This window comes from Lathyrus oleraceus, chromosome 2 (assembly GCF_024323335.1).
Source record: "Lathyrus oleraceus cultivar Zhongwan6 chromosome 2, CAAS_Psat_ZW6_1.0, whole genome shotgun sequence".
Lineage (NCBI taxonomy): Eukaryota > Viridiplantae > Streptophyta > Magnoliopsida > Fabales > Fabaceae > Lathyrus > Lathyrus oleraceus.
Window position 1 is genome coordinate 439,809,133 of NC_066580.1, and position 14,517 is coordinate 439,823,649.

Genomic DNA, 14,517 nt, shown 5'->3' on the forward strand with positions numbered 1-14,517 from the left:
CTTACTCTCCTACGTTTCGAACTATGTATTGACTAAGTTAGAAGATCCCAACTTTCACTCCCTTAATCCCATTATCTAGGAATTAGGGAGTATAGGGAAATATCTAGGTTATTATTTTCAAACCCAATTCGTTTCATCCTAATGCAAGTTTTCTAGCCTAAATTACAACTATCTCAATTCAACCTTGTCACAACATTTTCTGAATAAAACCTAAGACAAAATTTCTAACTTCAAAATAACACCAGGGATACAAATAACACAATAAAATTATGAATCTTTCCAGTATGAAAATAACATGAATCGTATTTCAAACCCAATTAGGTTCATCTCAAATCAAGTCTTATATCCCTAGTTATAGCCATTTCAAATCAGTCATGTCACATAAATCTTAAGATAGAATTTCTAACTTCAAAATTTCACAAAATAATGTACATGTATGATAAATTTTTGAGAATTTCTAGTATAGTTATACTATGAGTCATCTTTCTAACATAATTGTTCTCATCCAATTCTGAGTTTCTAATAAGTATAGTCTATCATAAAAGGCCACACATGTTACAAAAATAGACAACAACTCTTTATCTAACTTATAGAGGGTTTTTAGAATTCAATTCTCTGTCAAACATTTAAATTAAAGGTAATTGAGTCTAGTTTCCATAAAACAAACAAAAAACAATCTATCAGTAACCTCTTGATCTTGAAGCTTTTCATGTTATCACAAGAGATAAATCGATAATTGGTACAAACATATGCATGTCACATAACCTAATAGTTACATATTTATCTATTCATTCATCTATCATTTAATCACACACACATTCATATGGAAACATTGATCATAGCAACATGAACATCAAGATATCATTCATTTTCCCCATTTCACATAAATCCTAAGAATATTCTAAATCCCCAAGTCCTAACTAGGACTTGTTGGTGTAATCCCTAGAGACCAATACTTTTGGTACTTGTATCAAATTATTTATTAATAATAAAAAGACTTTTTTTATTATGTTTGTTTAATAAAGTCCCTAGAACAGATAGTCCATTTAATGTATCAAGTGTGACATCATGAGATCCTATTAAACGGACACTATTCTTAAAGTATTTGTAGTCGAGCTTTGTTGTGAAGTGGGATAACATTAAAGCATTAAGACTATTATGTATATAGACTGATGATCACATCTCATAGATCATGGATAAGGAGTTATCAAGTCTTAAACATAGGTATGAATATTAGGAGTAATATTTATACTAGATTGACCCGCTATGAGAATACTATATAGAATTTTATGCAAAGTGTCGTAAGTTATTCTCATAGTGATAGTGGTGTATACCACCCTTCGACCTGAAACCACTATGGACCCTAGATGTAGAATCGAGTGCTTTATTGTTGATCAAACATTGTCCGTCACTAGATAACCATAAAGACAGTTGATGGGTACTCCACGAAGCATGCTGAGAGACATGAGTGACCTAGATAGAATTTTCCCATCTTGCGTAACACGATAAATGTCTAAGGGCCCAATATTGAACTAGACAAGGATGACACGGTCTATGCCTTGTGTTCAATATAAACATAAGGGTAAAAGGGTAATTATACACATAAGTATTATCATAAAAAGGGATTTGTCAGATCACATGGCATTTCCGTGCCTTGGATAGCACTGATATGTTGCTAGACACCGCTCACTATTTATTATGTTAAATATGTGATTTAATATAATTGCCAATGTCGCGAAAATCTACAAGGTCACATACAAAAGGATGGGTTGATGAGAGATAGAGTAAATAAGGAACATCGTAAGGTTCAGTGCACTTAAGTGAATTGTGGAACATCGTAAGGTACAGTGCACTTAAGTAGAATACGAAGTGTGGTAGGGTACCATGCGCTTAAGTGATTTTTTGGTATACCATAAGATATGGGCCACATACACTTAAGTGGATTTTTTAGCTTGCAGCCCTCACAAGTGGTTCTATAAATAGAACCTTTATGCAGAAGCATTTCATTAGATGAAATTTCGTTTCTCTCTCTCTCTCTCTATCACTCAAAGCTTTCATTCGTAGCAGCTAGCACTAAGACTGAAGGAATCCATCTGTGTGGACTGAGTAGAGGCGTTGTCACCATTCAACATTCATGATCACTCCTTAGATATGCATCAAAGGTTTCAATCTCCACAATAGATAATGATTTCTATCACTGATCATGTCCATTCGTAAGCATCACTAAAGGAGAAAATTTTAATTTCAGCTGCGTTTTGGATCGCCATTCTCCTTCATGACTAACCTTGATCAAAAGGGGATTCTAATTTCCCATATTGAAATGGATATGATCACAGATTAAATCTTCTTTCCTAAGCTTTTGTGCAGCTCAAAACCACCAAACCCGTATGCATGTTTTAAGCATAAATCAACATCATACCTTCAACTTCAAACGCAATTTCCTACCTCATCATAAACTCCAAGCACATGAAATTAGTATGAAAATGAATGGGATTTTGTCTAGTTTCTGAAAAATCAAGAATAGTTCAATTTCGAGTTAGAGGGAAAGAGTTATTACCTTTTGAATGAAGACATGTCAAGAATCTAGGTTCTACATAACTTCAATAATTCTTGAATTACTCATACCTCTTGCTCCTCAAACCCTAACTCTTATTTGATACAAAGATGGAGATGAATTTACAATGATGTTGATTCACTTGGCTTTTGTTCTTCTTCTATGATCACCAAGTTTTACTCACATGCATATTGATGATGAGCTTAAGACCACATTTCATTTACTCTCTTTCCTCCCTTTCATGTTCCTCTCTCTATTTCTTTTACCTTCCAAATCTGATTTTTCTATCAAGGGAATATAGTGAGTTCCAAATCTGATTTTTCTATCAAGGGAATATAGTGAGAGAATGAGGGAGAATGCCCACTATAATCTTATAAGGTTCTCATGAAGACAATGCTATTTTTGTCCTTCAACTATGTCATATTTACTAACTTGCCATATTGTTCAATCTTACACAATTAACTTAAATCATTCTTGACCTCTACATAACATGAATAAGAAATTGGGATGTTACATCACTGTAAGACCCTAATTTTGACCCTAAGATCCCTCATGTAATTTCATCATAAGCATTAGCATTGGGATCATACCTTGGCATCCTCCTTACCCCTCTTTCATTGGGTTTGTTCTAGGAGAGATCACCAAGCACTTTGTGATTGTATCATAATTGTATTTTATCATTTCACTAATCAAAATATATCTTTGAATTTGCCTAACTCTTTTGTAGGAAGGGCATGATCTCCATTGATCTATCAAGTTCACATCTAGGGTTTGAGACCCTCATGAACAAAGAGCACAACCAAGAATTGATCCAAGAATGGTTATGAGCATCATATATGAGTCCCAATGTTCTCTAAATGTTATATTGATCAAGTTTTCTTCAAGAGTTTGAGGGTGATTTGCCTTGGAAACCCTAGTTTGACTGGGTATCTTGAGTAACTTCTCCAACAAGCTATCTCACCAATTGATCAAATTTCTCAAGGGGCACTTTAAAATTCATCATCTTATGCATATATGATCTACCATGAGACTAGAAAGTCAAGAGAATTGTAAGTTAGCAAGTTGGTTGATGGTGGTTGGCCAGATGAATTCATCTAATCAAAACTAGGTCTCCCTAGACCCTATCTCCTACAATTTTAACTATATGAAAATGATTCCAAGAGAAAACTTACTATAAATGACATTACAAACAACTTTCATGTTGAGACCTATAGCTAGTTTTGCTTGGAAAATCATTTTCTATGTTGAAACATTATAGGTCATTTTGTATAAACCCTAATTTGAAAGTCAACTTCCCAAGGCCATAACTTGCTCAATTTTTATGAGATGAAATATTTCCAAGTTGCACAATCAAATTCAATGTGTCTACTTAAACTTTGATGTTTAAAGTGGAAGCTAATTCAACTTTTTTGAGCATGTGATATGTGGTTACATTATAGATCACTTTTGACCTATACCATTGATCAAGTGATTTTTCCAAACTTCAAAATGCATAACTCTATCATTTCAAATCCAAATGACACAAAATTGGTGACCATTTTGAAGGTATTTGAGAGAGTACAACTTGGTGAAGACACTTTTCTCATTTGAAGCTCATATAAAAAGTTAAGCAAGGTGGAATATTGAGACATATGGCTTGACACTTAGAAAATTTTTGATATAAATTTCTAAACTTCCACCTCAAATTTCTTCATGATACAAACTCCAAATGGAAAAGTGTTGAACATGAAAGTTATTCCTATTGATCTCAGCTTTCCAAAGAGCTCAAATTCATTCATTTTGGACAAGGAATGCATAGGTTGCGCATGGCATGAACATGGTGTCATCGCTTGGCAAGGATCAAACTTCAAATCAAAATGTACACTTGCCTTGCAATCCAAGCTGAATTCAGACTATCTCACGCTCATTTGTGGGCTTATGGCAATGATTTTATGGGCTTATGCGCGTCCATGCACCCATGCATCATCAATGACCAAATTTGGAAAGTTAATTCAAGTGTGCGAAAAGCAATGGATTCAGCTATAAATAGAGCCTCATATGCTCAACATTTCACACACATTCGCGCCAGCTTTGATCCCCTAACTCTAACCCTCACATTGCAAAGGATAGGCTTGAGAAATTCAGTTGAATTTGAGTTTAAATTTCCACTGTTTTGAAACTCAAATCTCCAGGAATGCACAACCTTTTGAGCATTCAATCCTTCTTCTGCAAGCTTTGGAGCGAGATCAAGCAAGAGCAAGACCAGTTGAATCCAGACCTCCATTGAAGGTATTTTCCAGAAATTTTGATCTCTTCGATTCTCTCTAATTCTTGTTCAATTCTATTGATTCTTTGGTTGTCTGAAGTCCTACCAATGTAGGCAAGAAGGTTGAGTTGCTTAGAGGCCAAATTGAAGTAACTCAGTTCATGTACCTCAAATTTCAACTCCATGTATCTCTCAATATACTTGGAGTTAGAGTGAATTGAGGCCAGATTCGAACACAGTGCCTTTTTTACTTTGAAATCATGTCCTTGTTTTTAATTTTGGTGATGATTGAAGGTGGACCAGTCCGGTGAGGTCCATCGGAGAAGAAGACCGGAGCTACAGCTTCGGCGATGTGTTGACATCTCTCACAACCATATGATCCATATAATTTGTTTTAATCCTGAGCGTTCTTTCTGATTACCAAGGTTATGGCGTGCTGACTAGAGTCCATCGTGGATAGCGCGTTTGTGACCACTTGATCTGCCACCTCAATTAATGAGGGAGATCAAGTGGCCCACGTTTTTTCTGATATTTTAATTTTCATTTTAATTGCATTATTTTCAATAATTCATATTAAATTCAATATTGATCCAAAAAATATGGGACTTTCACCAAAAAAATTCAAATATTTTTCTCTTTCATATTCTGAATTAAAAATATTTTTTGGATCATTATTAATATTTTTCATGAATTAATTGATTTTGTATTTATTTTTAATTGTTTAAAAATATTTTTAAATGTCCAAACTTATGAAATTTTTTCTCCAAGGTCCTTTGACCTTGTTTGACCTATGATAAATCTCATGGCCATCTCTTTGATGTTTTGATGAGATTTTAGGAATTGGACAAACCATATTTAATTTAAATACACTATTTTAGTATTTTAATTTGAATAAATGCCAAATAAATTTTGTTTACCAATTGTGATGACTTGTTTATGTTTGACTCTTGTTGTTAGGCCTTGGTCAAGGTTGATTTGACTTTGTCAAATTAATACCATTGGATTTAGGGGATTGATGGAATGTATATTCCATCTCCCAAAATGAATGGATGATATTAATTTGGTAAAAGTCCTCCTTTGAGCAATTTGTGATTTGATCCATTCCCCTTCCACTTCATCTTATTCTCTTTCTTCATTCATTCATTCCATTTGGCCTATGATATCTCATAATCCTAAGGCTAGTTGATTGAAAAATTGACATGAGTATGGATGAGATTAGGCCACACCTTTTGCATATTCTTTTTGTGTATGGTATGTTTCATGGGCATAGTCCATTATACTATGTCTCTAACATGCATTAACACCAAAATTTTATTGTCTGGCCTCAAATAGTTGTGACTTCTTCATAAGTCCAATTACGATTTCTTAACATAGCGCTAAATTTGTGACATAAAAGGGATAATCATTCTAGTTAGTGAGATTGTAAGTCTCCCCTCTTTCATGGTATTGTGTGGTAACTTGACCTTTTTTCCTTCCTTTGGAAGATGTCTTGGTTCAGATATCCATGCTTATGATAAGTGGGTTGAGTGTTCTCCAAAGAATGACTTCAATTAAAAAGCAAAAGCAAAACAATACTAACTTCTAACCAATTAACTACTAACTTTTAATTTCAAGTCCTTTACTTTAATGCCATTTAATTTTTGTTTCTATTCACTTACCATTGTTCATATCATTTTAATTGTTTATGTTAATGCAATTTTCACTCTGTCCATTTGGACCATATTGTGTGATATATTTTGTTTGTATATACTTTGCTTGTTTGTGGGGTCTTTGACCATTAATGTACATAATAACAACAAAAACCCTAAAAGACTTTTGTGTGGATTGTTGGCTTGATCTTGGACAAATGGACTTAGAATCTAGGCAACCTTCCTATGCTAAAGGACTTGGCCAATGCCAACTTGTTGAGAAACCAAGTGCTTGCAATCTAAAACTTCACCTGATACATCATTCAAGATCCTTTTTAGTTCATCTGCAACATAATCATTGTGAAGCTGTTATTTTGAACATGTGACTTGTGGAATTCATCTGTTACATGGGCTACTTTGAAGAAGATCATGGAATGGATAAGCTTGTATGTGGCCATCTTTATTTGATGCCTTGCTCTTCAAGATAATATAATTGTGCATTTGTGTGTTGCTTGATTCTAAAAGTCCAAGGGAATTCTGGGTTTTTATTGGCATTTTTGTTTATTGGATTGCTACCCATTTGGTCAGATCTTTTCAACTCTAAACTTTTAATTTTGTACATAGGATAGTCTCTTCATCTTCTCCCCATTTCTTTAATTTCAAAATCTCTCCCTCCATTTTTCAAAATCTTCTTTGTGTGAACTACTTTTGTTCTAAACTTTGACCACTTTGCAAAAAAGGATAGAAACTTTGGCCTTATGCGATTGCATTTTCAAACTTCTTTTCTTAAATCAAGCTTGTAAATAAATTTAACTATACTTGACCTAAACTTTCAAAAAGTCAAAAAGAACTAACTCATTCAAACCATTTTTAGGCCTTTGTGCCTTTCAAACATAAATTTTGTTTAAAGTAATGCATCCACTTTGAAATTTGTATCACGAACTACGAAGTTTTGATCCCTCATTTTTATGTTGATACGTAGGCACAAGACCGAAGGTCTTGTCAAACACAAAAATATAATTAATGAATTCTTTTCTCATCTCCCCATTCTATTTGTTTGTAAACATCACTTTATACCAAGTACATATGCATACAAAAAGGGCTCCCTAGGAGTACCTAGGATACTTTTGGTGCTAACACTTTCCCTCTGTGTAACCAACCCCCTTACCTGTAATCTCTGACATTTTATTAGTTTTGATTTGAAAACTTCTTACTTTTCGGGTTTTTTTCATACTTTTTCCCTTTTCCCTTGGAAACAATAAAAGCGTGATGGCGACTCTTGTTATTTGATCTCTAGCTTGTCAATAGCTTAATGATCATGAATTTACCGCTACAATCACCCAATTTGGCAATCCTAAAATTGTATTTTTTTTAATTGTAAGGGAAATAATTGGAAAATTTAAATGACCAAAAAAAATAGTTGCAACTTACCACAATGATATGATCTTATTTGTTGAGTACAAATGAAACATCCTTTAGAAAATTAGGGTTCTTAAACTTAACTAGTCTCCAAAAACACAATATACATCTTAATTTTTTTTACTTAATGCTTAACTTAAAAACACATTACTCTATCCAATTAAGTCAGCTTAGTTGGTAGTTATGCAGAGACATAAACCACTAAACTATTTGAGAAAAAAATTATATCATCCTATATTAATTTTGCATTAACTATGAGAGAGTGAAAAGTTTGTTACCCTGTGGTGTATCCAACATATATAGAACATTAATAATATTTACTGCATTCACATACCCTTTCATAAACTCTTTCACCGTTCTATAAATTACCAAATAATTTAGATTAAAGTTAGAGTTACATTTTTTTAATGGTATATATATATATATATATATATATATATATATATATATATATATATATATATATATATATATATATATATATATATATATATATAGCTAGGTTACCTGATAACTCGAAAACGTATCATATATTTGACTTCATATGCATTGCTTTTTACTTGATTAACACTAATTATTACGCAGTATTTTATGTTTATGACAGGTATTTATCGAATAAAAGATGTATAAGCAAGCAAAGTGGAAAATAGTAAAAAGGAAAGAAAAAGAGAAGAAAATGGAGAAAAATATAGAGCATGGGGCCCACCATACCAAATGGGCAGGTGGCGCCCACCACTTGGATGTGTGGTGCCCGTCACATGACCTAAAGGGAGTGGTGGCGCCTACCAAAAAGCAAGGAAGTGGTGGCGCCCACCCCTTAAAAGGTGGTGCTCGCCACGAAGATCAAACTAGGGTTGTGGCAACCGCCACAACCCGGTCTCCCCTATTTTCTCTCCACCTTTTTAGCCACGACCTCCCCAATTTTAGCCATGACTTCCACTCACCTTTTCAACCAACGAATGATACAATCTAGGAAAGTGGAAAGTATATAAAGGAGGGTCGAATCTCTTTTCAAGGGTGCATTTTTTCAGTCAGATTCTTTTGGTTATTTTTCTTAGGCAGTTTCTTACTTTGTAAAAGCAATAGATTCTCCACATCGGGGACTATTGCAATTTATTATTTACGCATTTGAATTTGATTGTAACGGTGTACTCAATTTCCAAAGCTTGCAGATATTGCTTAATTTGAAGAATCAAGATTCGTTTCAAGTTCTCGATTTGCATTCCAGTTTTTATTTTAATTGTCATTTTACTTATTTATGCCTTATTGTATGTTTGATTTTCTGAATACCATGTCTGTAACCGGATCCATGTCCGGCTAAACCCTTAGGTATCGGTATGTCAAGACCGTTGAATAACCGGTTTTAGTTTCTTGTTTTATTCAAAACTGTTTTTCGTACGAGAGTACAAAACAAACAAAGGTTACGGTCAATAAGAACGAGAGTTTGAGATTTTAACCAGATAGCTGAAACTAGGCATTAATCCAAAACACTGCGAGAGCGCTTTAGGATTAATTAGACTTTATTCATATTCAAAAATTACTTTTAAGTTCATAATGAGACCGCGAGAGCCAAGCATTCTGGTTTAAGAGTATGGTCAGAGTAAATAAAATGAGAGTGTGAGACTAAGTCCTTTTTATAAATAATATCTACTGAAGAATATTTTGATCTTTAAGATTACACCAACACTTTATCGAATCCCCGAAGTTTGATTCGTTATATATCCATATCCCTCTATCAAATATCTTTATTAATCTTCTATTTACGTTATAGTTATTTCTCTTCATCCCTCCAATCTTAGAATGATCATCAGCCTTAGATTTACATAGTAACATTAGATAACGATATGTTCTATTATTAGTCCTTGTGGATTCGATAATCTTTAAAACTACGTGATACGACTGTGCACTTGCAGTCATGATTCCCATAGACTTACTAAGTCGGGATCAAGTTTTTGGCGCCGTTTCTGGAGACTAATTTAGTCGATATCGTAACTCCAGTGTTGCTCAGTATAGATTAAGGCAAACAATTCTATTTCCCTTTCTAATCTATCGAGTGTATGCCAAGTACTCGCTCTCAAGGCGAGAAATTAAAGCTACCATTCGACGAACCTGAGCGTTATCTTAGATTAGAATGCCAGATAAGAGAACATCGTATCAAGCTAAATCTTCCCGATCCTAATATTCCTATTCCTGAACCAGTTATTCGACCAGAGATGGCCGAAGGACCGCAAAACCGTCCTCTTAAGTACTATGCAATCCCTTCACATGACGAACCACATAACAGCATCGCTGCCCCTGCCATCGAGGCCAATAATTTCGAGCAAAATCCTTCGTTGTTGTCAGTCGTACAACAAAACCAATTTTCAGGTAGTCCCACGGAGGGCCCAAACCTACATTTGTCAGTATTTTTACAATACGCAGACACAATGAAAGAAAATGGTGTCAGCCCCGAATCTATAAGACTACGTCTTTTCCCATTCTCATTAAGAGATAGAGCAAGAGTTTGGTTCCAGTCTCTACCATCCAACTCTGACACTACGTGGAATGAGTTGAAGAAAGTTTTCTTAGCACGATATTTCTCACCTAGTAAGACAGTTATGCTAAGAGCCCAAATAAACGGATTTAAATAAAAAGATAATGAATCACTTTTTGAATTGGGAGAGATACAAAGACATGATGAGGATTTGTCCACATCACGGTGTCGCATTACGCGAAAAACCGGCGGGAAAAGAAAGAAACAACAGAGCCGCCACCGTGCGTTATTTATCCCAAAAGAGGGAAAGGAAACGCTCAGAGTAAACCTGGGAAAGAACATGGTCTCGCGACCAAAGAGAATGGGTACGGGATTCGGTTATGCGAAGGGAAGGTATTAGCACCCCTACGCATCCATAGTACTCTACGGGATCCACGCACAATAGGAAGGAAAATGGTTGCTAAACACTGCTCAAACACACACACACTGGCTGAAAGAGACAAAAGAGACTGACTGAAACTGACTCGGCAGGATATCGTATCCTGGGCCTACTTAGTCTATCAGGCATAGACATCAGAGTCGAAGTAGTTCGGACTGGGGAGACGACACATGCTCGCTAGGATATCGCATCCTATGCATACGTATCTTCTCGGACGAGAGAAGAATCAGAGCATTCGTAGCTCGGCTGACACGCACACAAACAAACACAGGCAAAGGCAAACGTGGAGCCTGAATGCCAATCACTGGACTTACATCAGCATCCGAACCAGAAAACACACACAGGAAACCAACTGCCAATCGCTGGACTTATGTCGGACTCCAACCAGAACACACACAAGGGTGGTTAAGACACAAAGGGTTGAAAAAGAAAAAGGGGCGCCCGGAGAGATCAGCTCAATCTCCTGCCTACATACTTCATCTGGTGTGAAGATCAGGGCGATGTAGTTCCCCTACGCAGGGACAAGGATCTAGCCTAACCAGATAACAGAGGGAGACACAACTCTAGGGAGACTACGACTCGAGCCTAGATGTTGTCATGCAAAGTCAACCCTAAGTTAAGGTTTCTAGCTAAATGGCATAAGGGCCAACCTATCCTAGACATGACTTGCACAGGAAGCAAGCCACACCTAACCTAACTTGCACAGGAAGCAAGGAGGGTCTCGATTGCAACTAGGGCAAGAGAAAGGGGAGGTCTCAATCGCAACGAGGGCGAGAGAAAAGAATTAGTGTTAGTTGTTAGTCAAACTCGGCAAGACATCGCATCTCGTGCCTACGTATCTCATCTGGACATGAGAATCAGAGTTGCCGTAGTTCGGCAGGTAGGGACAAAGGTCTCGATTGCAACTAGGGCAAGAGAAAGGGAAAGTCTCGATCGCAACGAGGGCGAGAGAAAGGATCGCAACGAGGGCGAAAGCAAGCAAGGATTAGCTGTTAGTCGTTAGTCAAACTCGGCAAGACATCGCATCTCGTGCCTACGTATCTCATCTGGACATGAGAATCAGAGTTGCCGTAGTTCGGCTAAACAACTCTAAGCATGGCTCACACAGGGAGTAAGCCACACAGACTTGACTTGCACAGGAAGCAAGTCAAGCACAACCTACCTTGCACAAGGGCAAGTCCAAACTACACCTAAAGAGGCAAAGCAAACAGGCAATCACAGGAAGCACACTCTATATGCATACAAGAGGCTCACACAAGGGTTAGGCACTAGGGCCAACTGGAATAGGGTAAGTGTGCTCTTAACCTTGCCATTGAGAGGCTAAGGTGAAGCAGATGAAAGGAGATGAGGGGTGTGCCTCATTGCTTCTATCCCTGGCCTGGGAGAGCATTTGACAAGAATGTGTGGGTTCAGAAAGTGGGAACCCTTCTACACATTTAATACTGACTCAACTGTGCAATTGCACAAGATCTTGGGTTTTTATCTGTAATGCATCAACACAGTGGTGTGAGCAAAACAGAAGACACACTGAATAGCAGGGGATAGGTTGCTTATCCCTTGGTTCTGCCAATTGCCTCTTCACTTAGGAGGTCTTTGACTCTGTACAAGGACAAGATTTAAACATACACAAACATTGCCTCTTAAGGAGGACTTCAGACAGTTTGCCCGGCCAAAATAACAAACCGGGTCTCCAGACTACATGAAGTAAAAGAGATTATACCTCAAGCAAATTGCTAAAAAGCAAAGCAAAGCAAGTTCAGAGAACTTAAGCAACTAAGGGTACCTGAAAAAGTCAAACCAATCAGTAAACAGTTCAACTAGTAAAAGGAATGGAATCCACAGACAAAACAGATGATCAACTGTGCAAAGCAAGACTCAAACACATGAGTCAAGCCACCTACAAAACAAATGTTAGCTCATATGTAAGCAAATTCAATCACATTTGTATGATCTTTGAAGCATTGATGCTTAACCTGAAACAATGAACTCAAACATAAGCCAGGAGACCCCTAGGACAAGCCTAGGGTCAAAAACAAATGAAAAAGTCAAAACAGCAAATGAAAGTCAACCAAAGTCAAGTTCAAACATTTAGGAAGCAATCACAATTGGTCTCACAATCATATCATGCACTATCATCATTTCATAAACCAAGGAAGTCAAAGTAAGGCAAATGAAAGCTCAAAGAAGTCAACAGAATGACTTGCATCAAAAGTCAACTCAAAAAATTTCAAAAAATCACCAAATAATTCAAGTTCAATCCTAACACCTAGCATGGTAAGCATGTCAAATTTCATGGCATTTGGATGAGAGGAAGGCAGTCAATGAAAATCATGAAGTCAAAGCAAATTTGAATATGCTCAATGAAGTCAACAGAAAGACTTAGCTCAAAACCAAACATAATCAATTCCAAAAATTATCAAATAATTCAGGGTCAATCACAATCCATAACATGACATTCATACAAATTTTCAGCTCATTTGAATCATGGGAAGATGGTCAATTAAAATCAAGAAGTCAACACAATTTCAAGTAAGCACAAAGAAGGTCAACAATCATGGGTCAACTTCAAAAGATCACAATTAAATGAAAACAGATGAGAAATGAATGAGATCAACACCAATGCAAAGCTTGAGATGTCTAGTATGCACATATGAAACTTCATGATCATACAATAAGATATGAGAATTTCCCAAATGATATGGCAAGGTATGTCACACAAAGTCAACATTTGACTAGGCAGGGAAGAAAAATCTCAAACAAATGGAAAACAGCTCAAATAAATCCCAGAAAAAACACACATAAACTAGACATATGAGAGAAGGCTTATGCAAAAAATTGGATCATTTGGAGGTCAGGAAGTATGTCATTAAAATTCATGAAAATGCACATCATTGGTGTGACACAAGTTGTCACACCCTACTTCAAAAAATCATATCACACAATCCACAAATGAGAAATCCACAAACTTTATACCAAAATAAACATGAATGTGTGTAGAATGTCCACAAAAAATTTCAGATCAAAAGGATGCAACATGATCATTTCACAAAAGGATTGGCAACATGTATCATTTTTGGTCACATAACTCAAACCCTAAGGCCATTTAAAAACCAATGATCCAAAAAAATATTAAAAATAATGATAAAAAACTAGACAATTTCATGATCATGATGCAAAAAATTTCAAGATTTTTGGATGTGAAATGAGTGAATTGTGAATTATTTAAGATGGTGAACAAATTGGAAGAACATGGACAAAATCACATGAATGAGCAAAGTCAACCGCGTTGACCAGTGGCACGGTCGTAATTCTGGCCATCACTTATCTAAACGACAGCGCTTAGGGAGGCAGAACGAAATGTTCTGATTGGTGGCCTCCCAATGAAACAGTAACTCGGCCAATCAAGTTGAAATTCTGGAAAAAAGATGGCTTCTAGGGTTTCTAACAGCAACTCAATATTCACCTTCATGGTTCATTATCACCAAACACGAAATTCAACAGCATCACACAAAAAAAAGACATGGCATTGGTATAGTGAACTTTATGCAACATCGCACAACAAAACAAGACAGTTCATGCAAATTCTGGGCAGAGCTAAGGTTTATCACAACAGTCATGAACTTCATCATCTTCAAATCAACTCGAAAATTTTTATGCCCAGAATCAAAAATTAAACATATCAATGGCATCAGCAAACATCAGGCAGCATAAATCCATCAAGCATTAGCATTAAATCGAGTTAACCAACCAGAAATCATG

At 36.1% G+C, this 14,517-nt stretch overlaps 1 pseudogene; it reads right to left on the reverse strand.

The window, feature by feature from the left end:
• The window catches only part of LOC127123608 (rhodanese-like domain-containing protein 17), a 125,412-nt pseudogene that overhangs the window by 89,916 nt on the left and 20,979 nt on the right, over positions 1 to 14,517 (reverse strand).